This window comes from Hibiscus syriacus, unplaced genomic scaffold, assembly GCF_006381635.1.
Source record: "Hibiscus syriacus cultivar Baekdansim isolate YM2019G1 unplaced genomic scaffold, ASM638163v2 tig00000477_pilon, whole genome shotgun sequence".
Classification (NCBI taxonomy): Eukaryota; Viridiplantae; Streptophyta; class Magnoliopsida; order Malvales; family Malvaceae; genus Hibiscus; species Hibiscus syriacus.
In genome coordinates, this window is record NW_024061790.1 from 4,571,350 (window position 1) to 4,594,811 (window position 23,462).

General features: G+C 30.4%; 1 pseudogene; it reads left to right on the top strand.

Annotated features, from left to right (window-relative positions):
* The first annotated feature begins 20,511 nt into the window (after nucleotides 1-20,511).
* LOC120206164 lies at nucleotides 20,512-22,396 on the top strand (annotated as a pseudogene).
* The last annotated feature ends 1,066 nt before the right edge of the window (nucleotides 22,397-23,462 follow it).

Genomic DNA, 23,462 nt, shown 5'->3' on the forward strand with positions numbered 1-23,462 from the left:
TTTTTATCTAACTTAAATTTTTAGATTATAAATATGATTTGACTCATATAAAATAAGGATTGAATTAAAAAAAACATAGATGAGATATTATAACAATTATTCATAAATTTATTTGAAGAAATTATATTATTATCTTCGAGTTAAGTCGGAGGTTTTTACCCTCAACTTTAATCCGATCTGATCTCACTCCTTTATATAATCCGATACGATCTCACTCAACTTGAACTCAATATTTAAAAAGAAAAAACCTCTAACATTATTGAATTTGATCAAATCAGAATTCGACGATTTTAGGTAAATTACCATTTCTATAACAGATAATCAAATATGTCAATACATTGAAAATAGAATCCAATATATTCTTGGAATCAAGAGAAAAAAGGAAAGTGGTGAGAAGCGCACCGCACCGCACCTTTTTTTTTTTCAATTTCTAAAGACAGAAACTTTGTTCGTTTCATTACAACACATTTTCTTTCTCATCTTGGTCTGCAAGTTTATACCAACTTGTTTGACTGAACGATGTCATCGTAGGCTCATTTTCGATTTATTTTCTAATCATCCAATCCTCATAGTCCAATAAATTTTAGGATAAAGTACACAAATGGTCCCCTAGTTATAGGATGTTGATTTGTTAAGTCCCTCGATTATTAAAAATTAAAAAAATGATCATCTGGTTATAGGGTCTTACTCTATTGAGTCTTTCGACTACTAAAAGTTACAAAATAATCACTCGAGTATTCATATGTCCTAAACTCGTCTTTTTTGTAAAAAAAAATTAATCGTCGTCTAAGTTAGATCTTAACATGCTAACAGAGTTATGATAGTCGTTTGAGATTCTGAGATTAAATTTTATCATATCTCAGTCAGGGAGTTAACGTCTAACTCAGACTGTCGTTATTTTTTTAATAAAAGAAGACGAGTTTGGAACATATGAATAGTCAATGACTATTTTGTAACTTTTAATAGTCTGAAGACTCAACAAAGTAATACTCTATAGTCGAGGGACCATTTGTGTACTTTATCCTAAATTTTATTTTAATTAAGGTATCCATCAGTAATTATAAGTTTTATGTTTGAAAATATTTAAATGGGATTACTAATTTTTAGGAGAATGAAATTGTATTCTTATTTGACAAGGGATTAAAAAGGCTTAAATTAAGTTATTAATTCAAATGAGAGTAAATGTAATTTTCTTGAGGTCAAAGCTTAAATTAAATTATTAAATTGAACTTTTGGTTTCATTTTTAAATAATATTTTATTTAAAATTATAAATGGTAAATTTACATCATTTTGACATTTTCAATGAAGTTAGGTTTTTAACTATTTTGTTGGTTTCTTTTACGAACAAAAAATGAATGTCCATTGTTCCCATATGTAATGGGGTAAGGGGGAGGTAAGATAGTAGGCTGCCCCCAATACTAGGTTATGAGCAGCTTCCGTAGGAGACCTCCAAATTATGAAATACCCTCCATGAGACTCGATCTCACGACCTCAAAGTTAAGAACCTTGTGCTCTACCAACTGAGCTGGATGGTCATGGGGGAGTGGTACACAACTTTCGTAATCATCATCACTGCTGAATGTAGAAAAATCACGCTTAATATATGATTAAAAAATATTATCAATTTTTTATTATTTTTTTAAAAAAATTAATAAAAATTATCAAAAATATTATTATTTTAATCAGTTTTATTATTATTAGGTGCTTTACCGAATTTGATAATATATATGGTAATTTTTTATCGATTTTGTTAAAAAAACAAAATCGATAATATCTTTTTTTAACCGTATATTAAGATCGTCGTACGGTAGAACTTCCCAAAAAATGTACCTAAAATTAACAAAAACATATTAACAGATATATATACATTATTTTTTAATTACCGAAATTATTTAATTCATGTTTATTTTTCATCTTAAAATAATAATAATAAGGACTTGTTTTAGCGCGTAAGCTACGGAAACGCGGGTTAGGATAAAAAAGGAGTTGAGAAAGTTGGTTTACATCTGTTTTTTCTTACTTTGTGGCTAAAACACGTTGTACGAAAGAGATCTCAGTCAACCTCTTTAACCAACTTTGGTGGCTTTCTTTTTTCTCTCTCCTTTATATTATGTTGTTTTTGGGGAAAAATATTTTTATTTGAAGTTTTACATAAAATAATTCCTTTTTTTTAATGTTAGGATACTTTTTCAAATATAGGGTATTATTGCTCAATATTCTTATAATTCTTACGTTCGAACATATAATTTCTAAATATAATAATAATTATTTTAAGCACTGATATCATTTGAATTATAAAAATTTAAACCCGTTATATAAAACTTAAATGTTATTTTAGATGGCATGATATTACTTGAACTAGTTTTTTTAAAAAAATCTTTGAAGTGTCGTTTTGTGATCTTTAGTACATCCATAATCACCAATATGTATTTTCTTTGAGTAATTTAGGATAATTGTAATATAATATATGTTCAGAAATTTCTTAACTAATTGATATCATACATACACTTTACAGACGTAGATACTAAAACCTAAAATCTCTGAAAAATAATATTTTTTATTACTGAGACCATTAAATGGTCCCATCACATATTTTAAGTTTGAGTTTGTTTCTCTGATTTAAATAATAATGTTAAAATTTGGTTGAAGTATCAACGTAGATTGATTTAAGTGGTAAACAGTTTGATATCGTTTAAGAAATGTCTCGAGTACGAATCCTTGTATATGTAGAAAATATCTGTCGAGAGACTCACTCACCAAAATAATGTATACGATACGAGTCTATCCAAATTAATTAAGCTAAAATCTTGGAACCCGAAGGATAAAATAATTTGGTTTGAAGTTTGACAAAATGCAATGTGAAAAGAATCAAAGACAAGTGTTGAGCAATCATAAGATAAGAAATAGTGGGAAATGGGCTTTGAAAGTGTTGCAAAAACTCTTAATTTGTCAAATGAAATGATTATCCTAATTCCACGCTTACAAATCTAGATGGATTATTAATTAGTTTTGCTAACGAGTATTGTTTAGATAAGATTTCATGTCTATTATATACAATGATTGATTTTTATTTATCATTTTAGAAAAAAAATACCAGATAATAATAATAATTTTAAACAAAATCATTAAAATATTATATTTTACCACTTGATCAAGTTAAAACCCTAAACAGTAGTAATCTTTTCTAATTTAATGGTGCATGTGCATGGATTAAATGTGAGGTAATAATAATATTTATCTTTTTTATGACATTTTACATTGCACTTTTTTATTAATTTAGGTAAGTATAAAATAATATATATTCAAATATAACTTTCAATTTTTTTGACATGGAAGGCTTATATCTCTAACATTTCTAATGCTAGAACCTAAGACCTAAAAGAATAACAATAATTCTTTTACCACCAAGATCACTTAGATTTGTGTACTAAATTACCCTTTTAATATATATATATATATATATATATTCTTTTACAGGATAATTGTGGATGTGCTTCATTACACCTCCCGTCCTCCGAACCCTAATCATATTCACTTTTTTCTGTATTTATCTTAACATTTTTAAATTTAATCTCCCAAGCTTTCTCACCGATTTTTAAATTAAAAATTATTAAATTTAGATATTAAATAAATACATGTATCATATTGTAAAAAATTCAAATGTAAATATCAATTTATATATTATTTTTTAAACGAAAATGAAATTATATTTTGAAGTTTTGAGTTAAATATAAAAAATTGAGCTCAACGAAACACCTTAACTCCAATTTGAGGCTCAGCTAGTTGCCCATGTTCTAACTCGATCTAGAACAATTCCCTTTTTAGCCATGTGGGCTTGCAGATACAATCATTTAAAAAAAGTATTAATCATCTCTCAACTCTTAATGAATAGATAGGGTTTAATTATAAAATAAATGTTGAGATTATAATGTTTTTCATGAATATGTATCTATATTATTTCTAATGATCCCTGTGTTTAACATTACAAATGTTACCACTGTAGGTGTCCGGACCGTAAACGTCATTAACTATCTTCGTTAAGTGACACATGTCAAATTCTGATAATTTTAAAAAAATTATTTAAAATTAAAAAAATTAAAATTATATATTTTTAGAAAAAGCACACACCAAAATTCCGAAATAGCCTCAAAACTTTGAAAATCTTCATTTTAACCTCTAAATCCATGATGCTCGTCGCCTTTGCTGTCGACGAAGCTCCACCCGACTTCAACTACCCTCTGTAATACCTCAAAATTTCAGATAATGATCAAAATGAATATTTTGAAAGTTTGATGGTCAAAGTAGAAAGTTGGGAAAAAGTTTGAGGAAATTAAGTGATAAATTTCCTAAAAAGAATTTTATTCCGTAAATAGATGGTTTACTCTTGAGAGTGAAGTTTTATGGAAATTATATTTTTTGATTTGGAATTTTAGTAATGGAAAATTAGAAAGGGTTAAAGCTCGGTAAAGAATTGAAAATTCAGATCGAATTGGAATTTTATAAAAATTGGAAGGATGTTATAAAATGTTTGGAAATATTATTTTAATATTTATAAATGTAACACCCGAAATCCATATATTTATACCTATACAGATTAAGGATGTCAACCGTATTTCGAAAACCATTATCCAATTAATAACAGCGATTTAAAATTTATTTTCTTAAAATGGTAATTGATATTATAATAATATCATATCATGTAATTTATATTTTTGGATTTGAAATTTTAGTAAAGGAAAATTAGAAAGGGTTAAAGCTCGGTAAAGAATTGGAAATTCAGATCGAATTGGAATTTTATAAAAATTGGAAGGATGTTATAAAATGTTTGGAAATATTATTTTAATATTTTAGATCGGATAAATTTGGTTAGGAAATGTGCAATTTTTCAGATTTGACCGAAACAATGGAATTTAGTGTCTAAAACGAAATTTTTGAAAATTCATGGGAAATTTCAAAAATTTCATGAGTCAAAGTCAAAATAATTCATCTTTGACTTTGAAAGATGATAAAGATGAGTTGTCATGGTTTTATGGTGAATATGAAGATTCATTAATGGCAAAAATGGAATTTCCTATTGAATTGAATAACAAATTCCATTTTATTATATTAAGCCATGCGTTAGATTCATTTAACATTAGAATACGAAGGATGGTGGAGATTTTCAGCTCATCTTCTTCTCCAACATGACGTGGGTGTTCTTCAAAGGTGAGAGAAAACTTCAACTCAAATTTCAAGCAATTTACTTAGGATTTTGAGTAAGTTGTAAAATGGAAATTGTTATATGCGAAAAACGCTATCTTTTGGTACCAATATTGTATGATAATCTTGTTGGTGTTCAAAGATCCCAAATCTAAGGGTTTGTGTTCATATAAGGGATCATGAAATTTATGATGGATCTTAATGTTTGTGAAGTAGTTGATTCATATTCAAGCATGAAAGATGATTAGAACATATTTAATCTTTCTAGAACTTGTTCTTTAAATTTCGACCATTAATGGTTTAAGTGAGAAAAATTATATATGGGTTGGAGATGATGAAGGAAGTATTCTACAAGCCTTAGAAAAATTGAGGACCATTTCATAACTTTTGAAAAGTTGGAGATCAATTCGTAAATTTTAGAAAATTGATTAAGAACCTAGGGATGAAGTTAAAAGAAACATTACTAAGTTTGTTGCTTCATGTTTGACATGTCAACAAGTAAAAGCTGAACATAAAGTGCTTTTGTAATTGTTGCAGCTGATTTTTTTCATTCCAGAGTGGAAGTGGAAAAAACTCACTATGGATTTTGTTACATGGTTACCTTTAACATCAAATAAAAAGGATTTCATTTGGGTAATAGTGACCGGTTATTTAAATCGGCACATTTCATTTCGATGTGAATGGACTATGCATTGGATAAATATACATAGTTGAATATCAAGAAGATAGTTTGATTACAAGGAGTATCAGTATCCATTATATCAGACAGGGATCCAAAGTTCACTTCAAGATTTTGGAAATATTTGCATAAAGTTTTAGGTACTTGATTTAATTTCAGTACGATCTTTCATTCACAGACAGATGATAAGTCAGAAAGTACTATTCAGATATTGGATGATATGCTGAGTGCATGTTTGATTGATTCTAAGGAATCATGGGAAAAGAAAAGTATTTGTTTTAATAGAATTTTTCTACAATGACAGTTATAAATTGAGTAATAAGATGGCTCAATATGAAGCTTTATATAAGAGAAAATATCGAACACCATTAAATTGGTTCGAGTTAAAAGATCAAAATCTTGTTGGCCCAGATTTAATGAAAGAGGTTGAGGATAAAGTAAAGATAATTCAAGAAAATCTCAAGATTTCATTTGATCGGCAAAAGTCTTATGCAGGCTTGAAGTGAAAGGAGATTGAATTCCATGAAGGTGATAAAGTTTTTTTTAAGGTATCATCTTGGAAAAGATTTTACGTCCAAAATGCAAAGGAAAACTAAGTCAAAGATTCACTGGACTTTATGAGATATTAAAAAAGAGTTAGACTGATGGCTTATCAGTTAAGATTAATTATGGAGGTAATTGAGATCTAGAGTTGGACAAAGTACACAACGTTTTTCATGTGTCGATGCTTAGAAAATATCGATTGGATCTTTCATATGACATTGCATCAAAGGAAATTAAGATCCGACCAGATTTGATTTATGAAGAAGAATCAATATGGATCTTAGCTTGAGAAATTAAGGAACTACTTAACAAGATGATTTCTCTAGTCATAATGATTTAGCAAAATCATAATGTCGAGGACATTACTTGAGAAAGAGAGGATAATATGAAAATGTATAGATATTTTGGAAATCATGTTGAAGTTTTGGATTTTACAGGTTCAAAATCTAATGATTTGCATGATCTTTACAAAATTCCCAAAGTAAAGAGGAAAATCGGAATTCAAGAAGTTGGCAGAAGAGGTTTTTGTATAAGGCGAAAGTATGTTTTACCAATTCATACAACCCTAAATTAGGGTTACGAATTTATAATGAAAAGTGCAATCCTTATAAAAGGGGGAGTTAGGGTTTTCATAGGAAGTTTTAAAATTCAAGGTCGAATTTTCTTAAGGAGGGGAGAATTGTAATACCCCAAAAATTCAAATAATGATCAAAATGAATATTTTGAAAGTTTGATTGTCAAAGTAAAAAGTTGGGAAAAAGTTTGAGGAAATTAAGTAATAAATTTCCTAAAAATAATTTTATTCCATAAATAGATGGTTTACTCTTCAGAGTGGAGTTTTATGGAAATAATATTTTTGGATTTGGAGTTTTAGTAAAGGAAAATTAGAAAAGGTTAAAGCTCGGTAAAGAATTGGAAATTCAGATCGAATTGAAATTTTATAAAAATTGGAAGGATGTTATAAAATGTTTGGAAATATTATTTTAATATTTATAAATGTAACACCCGAAATCCGTATATTTATACCTATACAGATTACGGATGTCAACCATATTTCGAAAACCATTATCCAATTAATAACAGCAATTTAAAATTTATTTTCTTAAAATGGTAATTGATATTATAATAAATATCATATCATGTAATTTATAATTTTTTATAGCAAATTTAATTCAAAAGATTTTTTTATGAACAGTGACAGTGTATCGATGTGCTACAGTAACGTGAACAGTGCATCGATGCATCAAAACATCGAATTAATATTATGCATCGATACACTATAGTTACTGTAGCATATCGATGCATTGTAGTAGTTACTGTAGCGTATCGATGCATAATACTAATTCAATGTTTTGATGCATCGATGCACTGTTCACGTACTGTAGCGCATCGATACACTGTTCACGGGATACTGTTCATCACTGTTCACGGGTACTGTTCATAAAAATCTTTTGAATTAAATTTTCTATAACAAAATATAAATTACATGATATGATATTATTATAATATCAATTATCATTTTAAGAAAATAAATTTTAAATCGCTGTTATTAATTGGATAATGGTTTTCGAAATACGGTTGACATCTGTAATCTGTATAGGTATAAATATACGGATTTCGGGTGTTACACCCTCGGCGATCAAAACCCCTATGAAATCATGGTCGATCGACGACCAATCGACGTTTTGTACCATGCGAACCCTAGGATGAAAAATCGTGATCCCACGCGATTCTGACAGCTAATCAACGACAACTACAACGACGTATGACTAGGACGATGGTAGGGACTAAGTCGGTGGTGGTGGTCATGGTCGAAAAGGGTGGTGGTGACGAGTTAGGGTCAGGATTTATGATTTTTATGAATTCGTGGTTTTTTTGTAATATAATAGAAATTAGAGTTTTTTTTATAAATATAATAATATTTTATTTTTTTTAACTATGAAAATGTGACACATTTGTATCGTTGGGAGAAAACTAACTGCAGTTATGGCCTAGGCACCTAAAGTGATAAAGTTTGTATCGTTAGGCACCAGGACCATTAAAAAAATATTGTAGGCAGCTATTCGTGAAAAACGTATAGTTTAAACACTTATTTTATAATTAAGCCAATAGATAATTATATTTAAACGAACTATAATCTATATTATTTTTTAATGTAACGATAATAATTATGTTAATTGAATTAAGGATAAACTACATAAATGATCACTTATATTTAAGTGAATTTTTTTTCTACACTAAAATTTTAAAAAGAATTAAATAATTACTAAGGATTTTTTATATCAAATCAATCATTCAACCGTTGATATTAGGGATGGCAATGGGTCGGGTCGGGTTGGTTTTTGGGCCACCGGATCCGACACGAGAAGAAAGGGTCCTCCACCCGTGACTCAACCCGACCCGACCTGATAAAATTAAGGTTTCACCCGACCCGACCCGATCGACCCGAAATAATAAAAAAATATTTTTATTCAATAAAAACAATGACTTAATTGAAAAAAAATTATATTTAGAGGGGTATTAATGTAATTATCCCCAAATATATAGGATAAAATTATATATATTTTTGGGTCGGGTCGGGTCGGATTTTTTCCACCCTAAACTCGAACCCGACCCTAACAGTGCATAAAGAAACCCGACCCGACCCGAACCCGATTTTTTTTAAAAAAAATCCGACCTGATCAAGTCGGGTCGGAGCCCGTCGAGTTCGGGTTGAGTTGTCATCCCTAGTTGATATTTGTTAGTTGAGTTACAACAATATAATACAGTTAAGGAAGCTGACTTTGTAACACCCATAACCCGTATAATTATATCTATACAGATTATAGATGTCACCCGATTTTCTAAAACCATTTCTCAATTTGTGTGATTTAAAATTTATTTACTTAAAGTGGTAATTGATATTATAAAAATATCATATCATATAATTTATATTTTGTTATAACAAATTATAATTTATTATAATTTATAGATGTCACCCGATTTTGTTATAACAATACCCGTGAACAGTGCCTGTACTGATGCACTGCTACAGTGACGTGAATAGTGCACCGATGCACCATATTTCGAATTATATTTCAAATTATATATGAACACAAATATATAAAAATAACCTCAAAATTATTTTTATATAATTTCTAGTGAATTTTCGAACCTACCGCCAGATTCAAAATCCAAAATGTTTTCTTTAACTTCATTCTTAGGTTCTTCATCAATTCTTACAATCAATTCTTTAAAATCACTTAAATCTTCAAAATCCATCAAACACAAGAATCAAAACCCCCTTCATCAACTCAAGATGAACTTGAACATGAAATCCTAGTAATATTCATGTCAAAATGTAGAGAATTGAAAGTAGAACATTTTTCCTAATCACACCGAAGTCTAATTCTCAACAAGATTGCTTTAAAATTTAAAACAAGAATACCCACCTTGCAAGCTTGGGGCTGTCGGTCTTGGATGAAGAAGAAGCTGAAATGTTCCCTCATTATTCTTATTCTAATGTTAATTATATCTAGCGCATGCTTAATATAATATCATAATGGAATTTTTTATTCCATTCCATATGAATTTCCATTTTTGCCCTTAATGAATCTCCATATTCACCATAAAACCAAGCCATCTGATCATTATCATATAAAAAAGTCAAACATGAATTATTTTGACTTTTATTTCCGAAATTCACCTTGAATTTTCAAACTTTGCATTTTAGTCACTAAATTCCACTGTTTCGGTTAAATCTGAAAAATTGCACAATTTCAAACCAAATTTCTCCTATCCAAAATATTAAAATAATATTTCCAACCATTTTATAACATCCTTTAAATTTTTGTAAAATTCCAACTCGATCCGAATTACCAATTCCTTATCGACTTTAACCCTTTCTAGTTTTTTTTACTAAAATTCCAAATCCAAAAATATGATTTCTATAAAACTCCACTCTCAAGAGTAAACCATCTATTTATGGAATAAAATTCTTTTTAGGAAATTTATCCCTTAATTCCTCAAATGTTTCCCAAGTTTTATACTTTGACCAACGAACTTTCAAAATTTTCATTTTGGTCATTATCTAAATTTTCGGGATATTACAATTCTCCCCTCCTTAAGAAAATTCGTCCTCGAATTTTAAAACTTTTTATGAAAATCGTAACTCCCCTTTATAAGGATTGCACTTTCCATTGAAATTTAATAACCCTAATTTAAGATTATACGAACTAGTAAGACATACTCTCGTCTTATGCGAAAACCTCTTCTGCCAACTTCTTGAATTCCGATTTTATTTTATTTTATTTTATTTTATTTTTTTTGCATTTTGGGCGCAAAAATCTTTTTCCAAGGTGATACCTTAAGAAAAACTTTTACTTTCATGAATTTCAATCTCTTTTCGCTTCAAGTCTGCATAAGACTTTTGTCGATCAAATATCGTCTTGAGATTATCTTGATTTACCTTTACTTCATGCTCAACATCTTTCAATAAATCTGGGCCAACAAGATTTCAATCTTTTAACTTGAACCATTCAATGGTGTTCGACATTTTCTCCCATATAAAGCTTCATATGGAGCCATCTTGTTACTCAATTAATAACTGTCATTGTAGAAAATTCTACTAAAATCAAATACTTTTCTTTTCCCCCTGATTCCTTGGAATCAATTACACATGCACTCCACATATCTTCTAATATATGAATAATACTTTTTGACTTACTATCCGTATATGGATGAAAGATTGTACTGAAATTCAATCAAGTACCCAAAACTTTATGCAAAGATTTCTCAAAATCTTTAAGTGAACTTTGGATCCTTATTAGATATAATGAATACTGATACTCCTTGTAATCAAACTATCTCATTGATATACAACTATGTATATTTATCCAATGCATAATCCATTTGCATCAAAATGAAATGTGTTGATTTAGTTAACCAGTCACTATTACCCAAATGAAATCCTTTTATTTGATGTAAAGGTAGTCCAGTAACAAAATCCATAGTGATTATTTACTATTTCCACTCTGGAATAGAAATCAATTGTAACAATTACGAAAGCACTTTATGCTCAGCTTTTACTTGTTGACATGTCAAACATGTAGCAACAAACTCATTAATGTTTCTTTTCATACCTGACCACCAAAATGACTCTCTACATCTTGATACATTTTTTTCCCACTTGTATGCATAGTCAGTAGACAATAATGTGCTTGAGAAAGCATATCTCTTCAACTCATCATTATTAGGAATACACATTCTTCCTCAATAAAATATACATTCATCAGACTTGACTTCAAAGTCTATAGTCTCACTTTCTTTTCCATTAGTGAAATCTTTTCCAAGCATCTACCATATTTCCTTTGTAGCTCTATTATCCGATATAAAAACATCGGTTTTACTTTTAATTCATCCAATAGTGCGCCATTTTCTTTCAACAATAGTGCACATCCAAAGCTCGCAAAACTCCAAAATTTTTCCGACTAAGTGCATTTGCTACAACCTTTGTCTTACCTGAATGATAATCAATGATCAAATCATAGTCCTTTAAAAATTCTATCCATCTTCGTTGTCTCAAATTGAGCTATTTTTAAGTCAACAATTATTTCAAACTCTTATGATCCTTGTATATGTGTCATCTCTCACCATACAAATAATGACACCAAATCTTTAGAGGAAATCAAACGCTGCAAACTCAAGATCATGAGTAGGATAATTCCTCTCATGCATCTTTAATTGTCGATAAACATAGGCTACCACATTTCCTTCTTGCATAAGTACACAACCCAAACCATTATGAGATGTATCACTATACACCACACACTCTTTGTCCGATTCCGGTTGTACCAACACTGGTGCTTCCGTTAAAATATTCTTTAGAGCTTTGCAACTCTCTTGACATTTCTCAGTCCAAGGAGAAGCAACCATCGAAAAGTTTTTCACAAACCTTCGATAATAACAAACAAGTCCCAAAAACTTCGGACTTAAGAACATTCTTTGGAGGTTTCCACTCCAATATTTTTTTATACCATCTGTCGAGACAACATAACCAAGAAAAGCAACTTCTGATAGCCAAAACTCATGCTTTGACATTTTGGCATATAACTTTTTACCCTTAATTATCTCGAGCACAATACTAATATGACATCATGCTCTATCTTTGTATTCGAGTATACCCGAATATCATCAATACAGACCACCTTAAACTGATTTAAGTAAGGTTGAAATACTCGATTCATCAAAATCCATAAATGTTGCTAAAACATTTTTCAAACCAAACGACATTACTACAAACTCGTAGTGTCTATACCGCTTCCTGAAAACTATCTTTGAAACATATTCCTCTTTAATCTTTAACTGGTGATATCCCATTCAAATATCAATTTTAGAGAAAATTGTTGCTCCTTTTTAAGCTGATCAAACAAGTCATAAATCCTCAAAATAGGATATTTGTTCTTGATAGTTACTCTGTTTAACTATCGATAATTTATGCATAATCGTATATATATATATTTACAACACCGATTCACCTCAATTTGAAATACTCAATCTAAAGAATCCTCAATTTAGCAGCTCTTGCAACTGATTATTCATTCTCTCAACTCAATCACAACCATTCGATATGAACCCATAAATACAAGATTAATGCCTTGATAACCATTAATATTGTATTCCACCTCTCAATCTAGAGGTAACCAAATTAATAAATCTAAAAATACATGGAAATTCCTGAGTTATGGAAATATCATATGATCTTACTTCAGATACTTGAGTATCTATCACCTTAGCTAGAAAAGTTATGCATCCTTTTTACATCATCTTAATCATAACCATTGATGATATCACTTTAGTGATGATTTCACTTTTTTATCAATCATTAAAATTTTTAATTTCTCCGTATTTTTCTAAATTAATTGCTTCTTGCGACCATTAACCCAACCTTATTGCAGAGACAACCAACTCATGATCAAAATGATCTTAAACTCGTTAATGATAATCCCGTAAGATTCATGCTCCTGAATCTTTATCGAACATTTACTATTTATCCGACTAACACTTGTATCATGACCGTGACCTATGGGTCTTCCGTTATAATATCACTTGATATCAAGTAGAATTGAATATCTCTACTTTAGAATTCCTGATTTCATTCTTAAGGAAATCTGTATAACTTTTCCAGATCCAAAAAAAATGTTTTCGAACAGTTAAAACATTTTCCATCTCAAATAAAAATCTCAATGTTCACATCATTCAATAAGAAAACTTGATAAATTTGTAGCAATAACTTCATAGCAGTTAATGCTAAAATCACACTATCAACCGAATTTACTATCTTTCCTCTCACTACGAACCTGACACTTTTCAAGTTCTTGAGAATACATCTCACTCTAAACAATAATTCATTGTAACATGAAATGTTAGACAATCCATTTTCGCATATTTACCTTCACAAGGTAACTCTATCGATTTTTATGGACTTGATATCCATTCTCAATCCAACTCATAACCATTTGATTCACTAATAACTCAACTTTCTGTAAACTTTTCGCGAAAATCATATTTACCGCTTACTTATTTCCTCTTACTCAAATAAAAAATGATTTAAAAAATTTTAATGCTTAGCTTAAATATTTCTCACTTATTTAAGCTTACCTGGAGAAACCTCAGAATCATCACTAGATTCAAAAATCTCCTCTGAATCCTCATCCGATTCGACTTTTCTTGTAAGTCGTTCAAACTTTTTAATCAATTCTTCCAATTCAAAAACTTCGTTAAAAACTGGAGCATTTCTTCCACAAACTGGAGGAAATTCCTTTATAACATCCACCATTCTAAGGTGTTTTACATAAATCATATCGAGTCCCTTTTTTCGATTTCAATCTCAACATTCTTTTCAACATTTTCGACTTCCTTAACTTTGTCTTTAATTTCCAACATCTGAACATAGTCAGAATTATCATACATTGTTAAAGAGTAACTTTACCTCTAATAAGCATCATCACAGAATATATACAACTATCAGTAATTTGACATCTTAGTGGCATGTATACACTTTTTAACTCAAAACAAGCTCGGTTTAGTCCTAGAATCGGCTAAACCTGTAGCTCTGATACCAATAAATGTAACACCCATAACCTGTATAATTATACCTATACAGATTATATATGTCATCCAATTTTCTAAAACCATTTCTCAATTTGTGCGATATAAAATTTATTAACTTAAAGTGGTAATTGATATTATAAAAATATCATATCATATAATTTATATTTTGTTATAGCAAATTTATTTCAAAAGATTTTTTTTATGAATAGTGATGAACAGTACTGTGAACAGTGATGAGCAGTACCCGTGAACAGTGACTTTACCGATGCACTGCTACAGTGACGTGAACAGGGCACCACATTTCAAATTATATTGTGCATCGATGCACTACTACAGTAACTTCCGAAAATTACATATAAATCTTATAAAAATTAACCTTTCATCACTATAAAAATTTCCACAATTTATTCAACAAAATAAATTGAACATTTTAAATTACATGCCACTATCTAAATCAAATTCTACCATAGGATGTCTTACTGATATTGAAATATACCTCTCGATGCTTGATGTCGTTCTGGACTCTTTATTTTTATTCTTTGCTTTTTACCTACGCGTGAAAATCATCACACGTTAAGTATATACTTAGTGAGACAATTAAAACATTTAACAGTGCAATACAATTTATGCATGCTTTTCAATGTCAAAAATCAAATTTCCATAAAATCATTTTACTAACATATCCAATATTTTACCATGATCAAAATAATATAAAATCTCTTACCATTCATCCCATAAGCTCGTAAGCTTATTTTACCAAAATAATTACCATTTAAATTCCATAAGCTCGTAAGCTTATTTTATCAATATACTTGCCATTGTTCATAAGCTCGTAAGCTTATTTGCATACTTACCATTTATTAACCAATAAACCATAACTTATATCCCATAGTAATACTGTATGAGGAACCCGATATAGGAGTCAAATATTGCACCGAAGTGCTGAGGTCGAGCTTTGCTCACCTAATATTGCACCGTAGTGCTTGTACCGTGTCTTCGCTAGACACTTTGAGGCCTGCACTATGTGTCTTCTCTAGACACTCTAGTACTACCTAATATTGTAGCTGCTAGACTCTATGGCATACCATTAATACCACTGATCCTCAATAACATACTTGGGCATATAGTTAATTTTATTTGATCCATCCATGACAAAGCATATTATCATAATTTAACAATGGGGCAGTTCATACCCAAAATAACATTTATGATAAAATATCACATTTCATGATCAATGCATTATAATCTCACAATATGACATATCAATGTCATATCGAAGTTTATAAAAAAATGACATATTATCATGCTGATATAAACAAGGTCGACTTATCGCAAGTCTTCCTATTGATGTATAAAACATCCATGTATAATTTCATGCATGTATTGCACTCACCATGACACTTTATAATTTTTCAAATTTGTGCCTCACTATTGTTCACAATAAACCCACTTGACTTGCTTCAATCGCAAATCAATCATAATCTATATAATTCACAATTTCATAACGATACATATGTTAGTATTTTACTAACATAAACATATCCCACAATAACTCCATAATATTTTTGATACTCATTATCTATCAAAATACTCAACTCTTAATAATTCCTTTTAACATTGGAACCAATTTTTCCAATTTACCCAAAATGGTCCTTCACCATTTTATCACTTAGGATTTCAATACAAAAAATCCAGTATTGAAATTATTATTAACTAAGTACACAAAGGAATAATTACAATAACACTCCCAACAATTTTAAATTTGTATTACAATCACCAAACTTTCTAAAATTTCCATATTTTTACAACTTGCACTACCTTTAAAGAATCAATATTCTGTACTGATATACACACTGTAATTTAATTCCGTTAATTCCTTTGAAACCAAGACTCGAATACGAATCTATACATATAAAGAACTCCTTCTAATTCATTCTAAAAAATTTGTGGTGAATTTTCAAAGTTGATCAACGGAATCTGTTTTACAGAATCCGCTGTCCGATTTTTCTGACCTTTCATTGGTTAAAAATTCATATCTTTTTGTATAAACCTTGAAATTGATCCCCGTTTGTTTTAATCAAAACTCGATCAATATATGGACACAAATATATAAAAATAACCTCGAAATTATTTTTATATAATTTATAGTGAATTTTCGAACCTACCACCAGATTCAAAATCCAAACTATTTTCTTTAACTTCATTCTTAGGTTTTTCATCAATTCTTACAATCAATTCTTTAAAATCACTTAACTTTTCAAAACCCATCAAACACAAGAATCAAAACCCCCTTCATCAACTCAAGATGAACTTGAACATGAAACCCTAGTAATATTCATGTCAAAATGTAGAGAATTGAACGTAGAACATTTTTTCTAATCACACCGAAGTCTAATTCTCAACAAGATTGTTTCAAAATTCAAAACAAGAATACCTACCTTGCAAGCTTGGGGCTGTCGGTCTTGGATGAAGAAGAAGCTGAAATGTTCCCTCATTATTCTTATTCTAATGTTAATTATATCTAGCACATGCTTAATATAATATCATAATGGAATTTTTTTATTCCATTCCATAAGAATTTCCATTTTTGCCCTTAATGAATCTCCATATTCACCATAAAACCAAGCCATCTGATCATTATCATATAACAAAGTCAAACATGAATTATTTTGACTTTTATTTTTGAAATTCACCTTGAATTTTCAAATTTTGCGTTTTAGTCACTAAATTCCACTGTTTCGGTTAAATCTGAAAAATTGCACAATTCCAAACCAAATTTCTCTGATTCAAAATATTAAAATAATATTTCCAACCATTTTATAACATCCTTTAAATTTTCGTAAAATTCCAACTCGATCCGAATTACCGATTCCTTATCGACTTTGATCCGAATTACCGATTCCTTATCGACTTTAACCCTTTCTAGTTTTTTTTACTAAAATTCCAAATCCAAAAATATGATTTCTATAAACTCCACTCTCAAGAGTAAACCATCTATTTATAGAATAAAATTCTTTTTAGGAAATTTATCTCTTAATTCATCAAACTTTTCCCAAGTTTGATACTTTGACCAACGAACTTTCAAAATTTTTATTTTGGTCATTGTCTAAATTTTTGGAGTATTACATACTTGACACATTTTGACGACGTCGGTTATACTTTAACCGAACTTTTGATTCACTTTTAATATGATGCGGTAGTTAGGTATGAGATCATACATGTGGCATATAAGTATGTATTTGTGGCATCTAGGGTGCAAATAGTACGTTTTTCTTTATCTTTTTGTAGAATTTTCTTTATCTTTTTATTTTTTGTTAGTTCTTCTTATCGTTTATTTTTCTTAAGGTTAAATTTGACGTCGTCGCGACTAATGAAGATGACACTCATTTATTAACTTGATCTTATTCCTTACTTCATACTCACATATTAGACTGGGATACACAACATGAGTTCATAAATAATTTTTGAACAATGTTATGCTTTGATTTGTATTTGTCGATGATATTTTAGTAGTTTGAATTACTGATGTGATTCGTTTGTCGATGCAGTCAAATCTATTCGTATCTACTTTTTATTCAAGTTTTTATATAAATTTTTCGCTTTTTCTTTATATGGTCCTTATATGATCCCAAATAATTAGTTTCTTGTATTTATGATTATAAAAAAATATCTTAATTATATATTTATTTATAATTTTAATTATAATTTTTTCATTATAATTTTAAATATTTTTTCTACAATAAAATTATCTGCTTCTATTTCTAAAAATAAATACAATTAACAATACTATCTTCACCATACATGACACCATGCGTTAAGAAATGAATGTGATTTATGTAATTAATTGATTTTGAGTACTTTTTTTTAGGATTTAAAAATTAAAAATAATAATAATATATTAATATTCTTTAAATTAGTTGATTAAAAGCTATCGGATAACATTTTGTTTTTCATTTTTTCTTTTTTAGCAGGATTTGTTAAAAGATAAACTATACATTTAATACATAAACCATTAATTTTGAACTGTTTTAGTTCTTAAACTTTTGATTTTTTAAAATCATACCTAAAATTTAATTTTTGTTTCATTTTTAGTACCAAAACTTAAGTGTTGAAAAAAAATAGAAGTTTAGGTACTAAAACAGACCAAAATTAATAGTTTATGTATTAAACGCGTTAAGTTTTTAACGATGGGTACCAAAATGAAATAAAAATTAAGCATTAGGTATGATTTAAAAAAATAAAAGTTTAAGTGGTAAACGGATCAAAACTGATAACTTAAATACTATATTCATAATTCATAAAAAAAAAAGAAACGTGATTCATCCCAAAAAAAAATAGAAAAGATTGGGATCCATTATCAAGTTATCCATTTACCCTCGTTTAAAAAAAAAGGGTTAATTATCTCATTTATACGAGAACTATACCCGATTCTCAGTTTCATACATAATATTTAAAATTCTCGATTTAATACATGATATTTTTTACCGTTAACGGATTCACCCACTTCCGTCACAGAAAGTGACGTGAAACCCTACAACCACTAATAAAATGACACGTGGCACTTAAAAAATGTTTTATTTTTAGTTTTTTAAAGTAAATTTCATCATTCATCATTCATCATTCAACTATCTATTATCTTTTATTTTGGTCACTAATCATGGGTCTTTTTATAAATACAAAATAGTTCAATGATAAAACTTCAATTTACCCTTTTTTTCCCTATGTTTTCTCTCCCCAAAAACAGTTTTTACCAGTGAGTTTCCTCCATGGATTGATAACTTGAGCAGCTTGGAATATATGGATTTCTTAAGCAACAGTTAAACTGGAAGCTTGCCATTATCAATTGGTAATCTCACTTTCCTCTCCCTCTATTTCCTCTCTTCGTCAACCCCTTCATTTCATCCTCCTCCATTTTCAACGCCTCATTTTCATCCCTCGGACTTTCCATCTCCTTCAAAGTTTGACCTGGCTTTGCATTCTTAACCGCATTATCTTTCTCCAAAACAGGAACAATGGAAACCAATTATTTCAAAGAATCAACCCAAAATTCCCAGCAAAGCACCCATAGTCGTAAGAAAATTTGCAAAACATGGAATCCATAGCTGTTTACAGCAGCCAAGCTAGCCCATTTCTATTTTCTTCAAGGATTGTTTAAATCATCACCAAAATCTACAACTTTCTCACTTGTTCTCATTCAATCCATGACTACTCATAAGTCGTTTAAATCCATCACCAAAAGGAGCGATTCTTTACGATGCACGCCTCATCCAAAGCTGATTCCAATCATCCCAAGGTTCATTTGTTCATCAAGAATCAACACTCAATCGACCGGCTCCGATTCTCAAATTTCACGATTCAATGGATTCCCAAATTTCACGATTCAATGGCTTATAAGAAAGAGTTGCAGAACATCTTGAAAGTGAAGAATGCGACTTTGCCCCAGGTTTTTATCGAGAGAAAGTGCATTGGTGGTGTCAATGTGATCAAAAGCATGTTCGAAATGGGTGAATTAGCTAAGATTCTTGATATTTTCCCAGGAGAAAACTTGGGTTTGCTTGCAATGCTTGTGGAGATGTTAGGTTCGTGCCCTGGGAATTGTTGTGGTATTCGAAAATTGTTCGCCGCTGACGACGAAAGGCTTGTTCTGAGGAATCAGAGTAGATCAAAATTACAGGTTGGAATCAGAGTAATTCTATAGTTTAATAATTAAATTAAAAAATTTAAACTTTAGTGACTAAAATAAGAGTGAGAAGATAGTTGAGTGATGAATGATATAATTTACCTAAAAAATAAAAAAATATATTTTTAAAGTGTCATTTGTCGTTGTCGTAGGGTTCCACGTCATTGAAGTGACGGAAGTGGGTGAATTCATTAACGGTAAAAAAACATCATATATTAAATCGAAAATTTTTAAACATTATGTATAAAATTAAGAATCGGATATAATATATGAATGGGGTAATTAATCCAAAAGAAAACGACTACGTGAAAGAAATAAACTCCCCGACCAAAGCTCAAGGCAACTTACCCACTTCCAGCTTCGAAAATGTCGACGATGACGACGATAATGGCGGCCAAAGCTACTTCGCTTCAACACTTCACTTCAAACCTTCCACAATACGGTCAAGGTCGACGTCTATCTTGTCTCCAAAACCAACGGTCAGGATGCAGACGCGGATTCACCGTCTGATTGAGGACCAAGGCATCGTGTTAATGCCAGGCTGCTACGACGCTCTATCGGCAGCCATAGTCCAGCAGTCCGGTTTCAGCGTTGGCTTCATCTCTGGATATGCTCTTTCTGCTTCTCTCCTTGGAAAACCTGACATTGGCTTGCTAAAGTCAGACCTCCCAACTCCTATTTTTTATCTTTTGGGTTGTAAAAAATTAAACAATGTGATGATTTTGTTTGGTTTTTGATGTTTTCAAAGGCCACCGGAGATGGCGGCGACGGCGAGAACGGTTTGTGCGGCGGCCCCGATGATACCCATTATTGCAGATGCTGGTATTTACACTATTTCATTTCTATTCTACTTACTGTATCTGTTTCATATATGGAGCTTAACTGGTGTACTCATTACTCATTTCATTACTACATGTTACTTTATCGAATGCATTGATTCAAGATGAGGATAATTTATCGAATGCATTGATTTCAGTGATCTTGTTCATTGTGCTTGTTTTCAGATACTGGTGGTGGCAATGCTCTCAATGTTCAAAGGACTGTCAAGGATTTGATTGCAGCAGGTGCTGCTGGTTGCTTTCTTGAGGTACAACAAAATAACCCAGATTATTAAACATCACTAATGCTTCAGTTCTGCAAGTAAAAGGCTCAATTTTTATGTATTTCACCATCTTGGATGCTTGTTTCCCTATGTGAAAGGAAATGCATTTCGATTTTATTGATTATGTTTGCTACTTCCACTAATAAATTTGGTTTTACTTTCCTTCCAGGATCAAGCATGGCCATAGAAGTGTGGTACGAACAATTAACTATGTACCTCCATGTTTTCGAAATCATTCATTATGTTTTTATATCTTCTCATGTTACTTAGTGTACTGATTCTTTCTCTGCCTCTGAATTCATCCAGGTCATATGAGTGGTAAACAGGCACTTTTCTTGTATTCTGGTTTATTTGTATTAGGACTTGATGATTAGATGTTGGTACTGACAAGAAGTGTTTTTCGATCATTTCTAATGCCGTTTCCCCCTATCGGTCCCCCTTTTCTCGACTCGTCGTCCTCTTAGGTTATACCCGCAGAGGAGCATGCTGCAAAAATCGCATCCGCAAGAGAAGCCGTTGGAGATTCAGACTTTTTCCTAGTGGCTAGAACAGAATCACGCGCTACATCTGCAAAAACCGGCCTTTCCGATGCCATCTCGAGAGCTAACCTTTACATGGAGGTATTCCTCTTGCATTCCCCGTGCGTTGGATTTATTTTTCACCTAATCTGTTGTAAGTGCATTCGATCTACTCTGCTTTATCATTTTTTTTCCATCTGCCACTTGTGACCAAATCTTTCTGATGCCATATATGTTGGATCCAAAATGGATCAAACAGTTCTGAATTTGGTGCTATGATGTGGCATGGCATATAGTTCTCCTCTAGAGCTAAAGTTTTGATCATGAGATTGATGTGCAGGCAGGAGCGGATGCTTGTTTTGTGGAGGCACCGAGGAACGATGACGAGCTTAAGGAGATCGGACGCCATTCCAAAGGGTTCAGAGTTTGTAACATGATTGAAGGTGGTGTGACACCCTTGCACACGCCTGAGGAGCTCAAGGAGATGGGGTTTCATTTGATCGTGCATCCGCTCACCGCCCTCTATGCTTCGGCTCGTGCATTGGTAGATGTTCTCAGGATTGTCGAAGCGGTTTTTTTCTGAAAGGAAAAAAGGGGTCTCGTTTCGAAATAATTCTTGATGATCAGTTAATGATAAAACGTGGTTCGAAAAATATCTACAATATTTGATTAGGGTGTGATTGTATACCCAAAAAACATAGTTGTCATTTTAATAAAATATTAATTTTAATTAAAACAACAAACTTGTAGTATGCGTTACCAAAATTTGAGTTTGGGAGTCGGTTACGTGTGAGAAAAGATTAGCACCCCCACAACACTCTAAATCGGTACCTAGTCGATTCATTAATTGTCTTTGCAATGAAATTTACAAGTTCGAGTCTAATTTGATTTAAGATCTCCTAAAAATAACATTTTTTGAATTTTTAGATGAAACATAATAATATTTAATTATTTCCTATCGAGAAGAATCGATCTCTCATACCTTGAAGCAATCGATTCTTACTCCAATCGAAATAAAGAAATATTAAAATTTCATTCTAAAGTTCTATATTAATTCAAAATAACAACACCCAAAAAAATTTTAAGAGAGAAAATAATAATATCTAATTATTTCCGATCGAGAATAAACGACATCTCATACCTTAAAACAATCATTTATTACTCCTACCGAAATGAAAAGATATTACTATTCTCAATTTCGATTCGAATGTTATTACTTCAAAAAAACAATTCGGGAAAACACATGCAAAAATAAAGCGAATTAAAAGTATATATCAAGCAATTTTAATTAATTATTTATTTTACCAATAATTAATAAGAATAAGTATGTTCAATTATTTAAATATCTCGAAATGAGACCTTAGATTCGACAAACAATCTTTTCTCGATGAATTTAATTAAAAGAAAATGGTCTATTTCTCAATCCCCGAATTTTAAAAATAAAATCGATTTAATTCGTGAAACTAAATGTGATAGACTTTCATTTTAAATTATTGGAAGTAACTTTTTTATACGTTAAGATAATCACTTTCCGGCAATATTAAAATGATCGAATATTACACTTAGTTAATTTATTTTGATTAAGTCAAATGATGCTAACGAGGGTATCATACATATCAAATAAAAAATGACTAATTTATATGCAAACA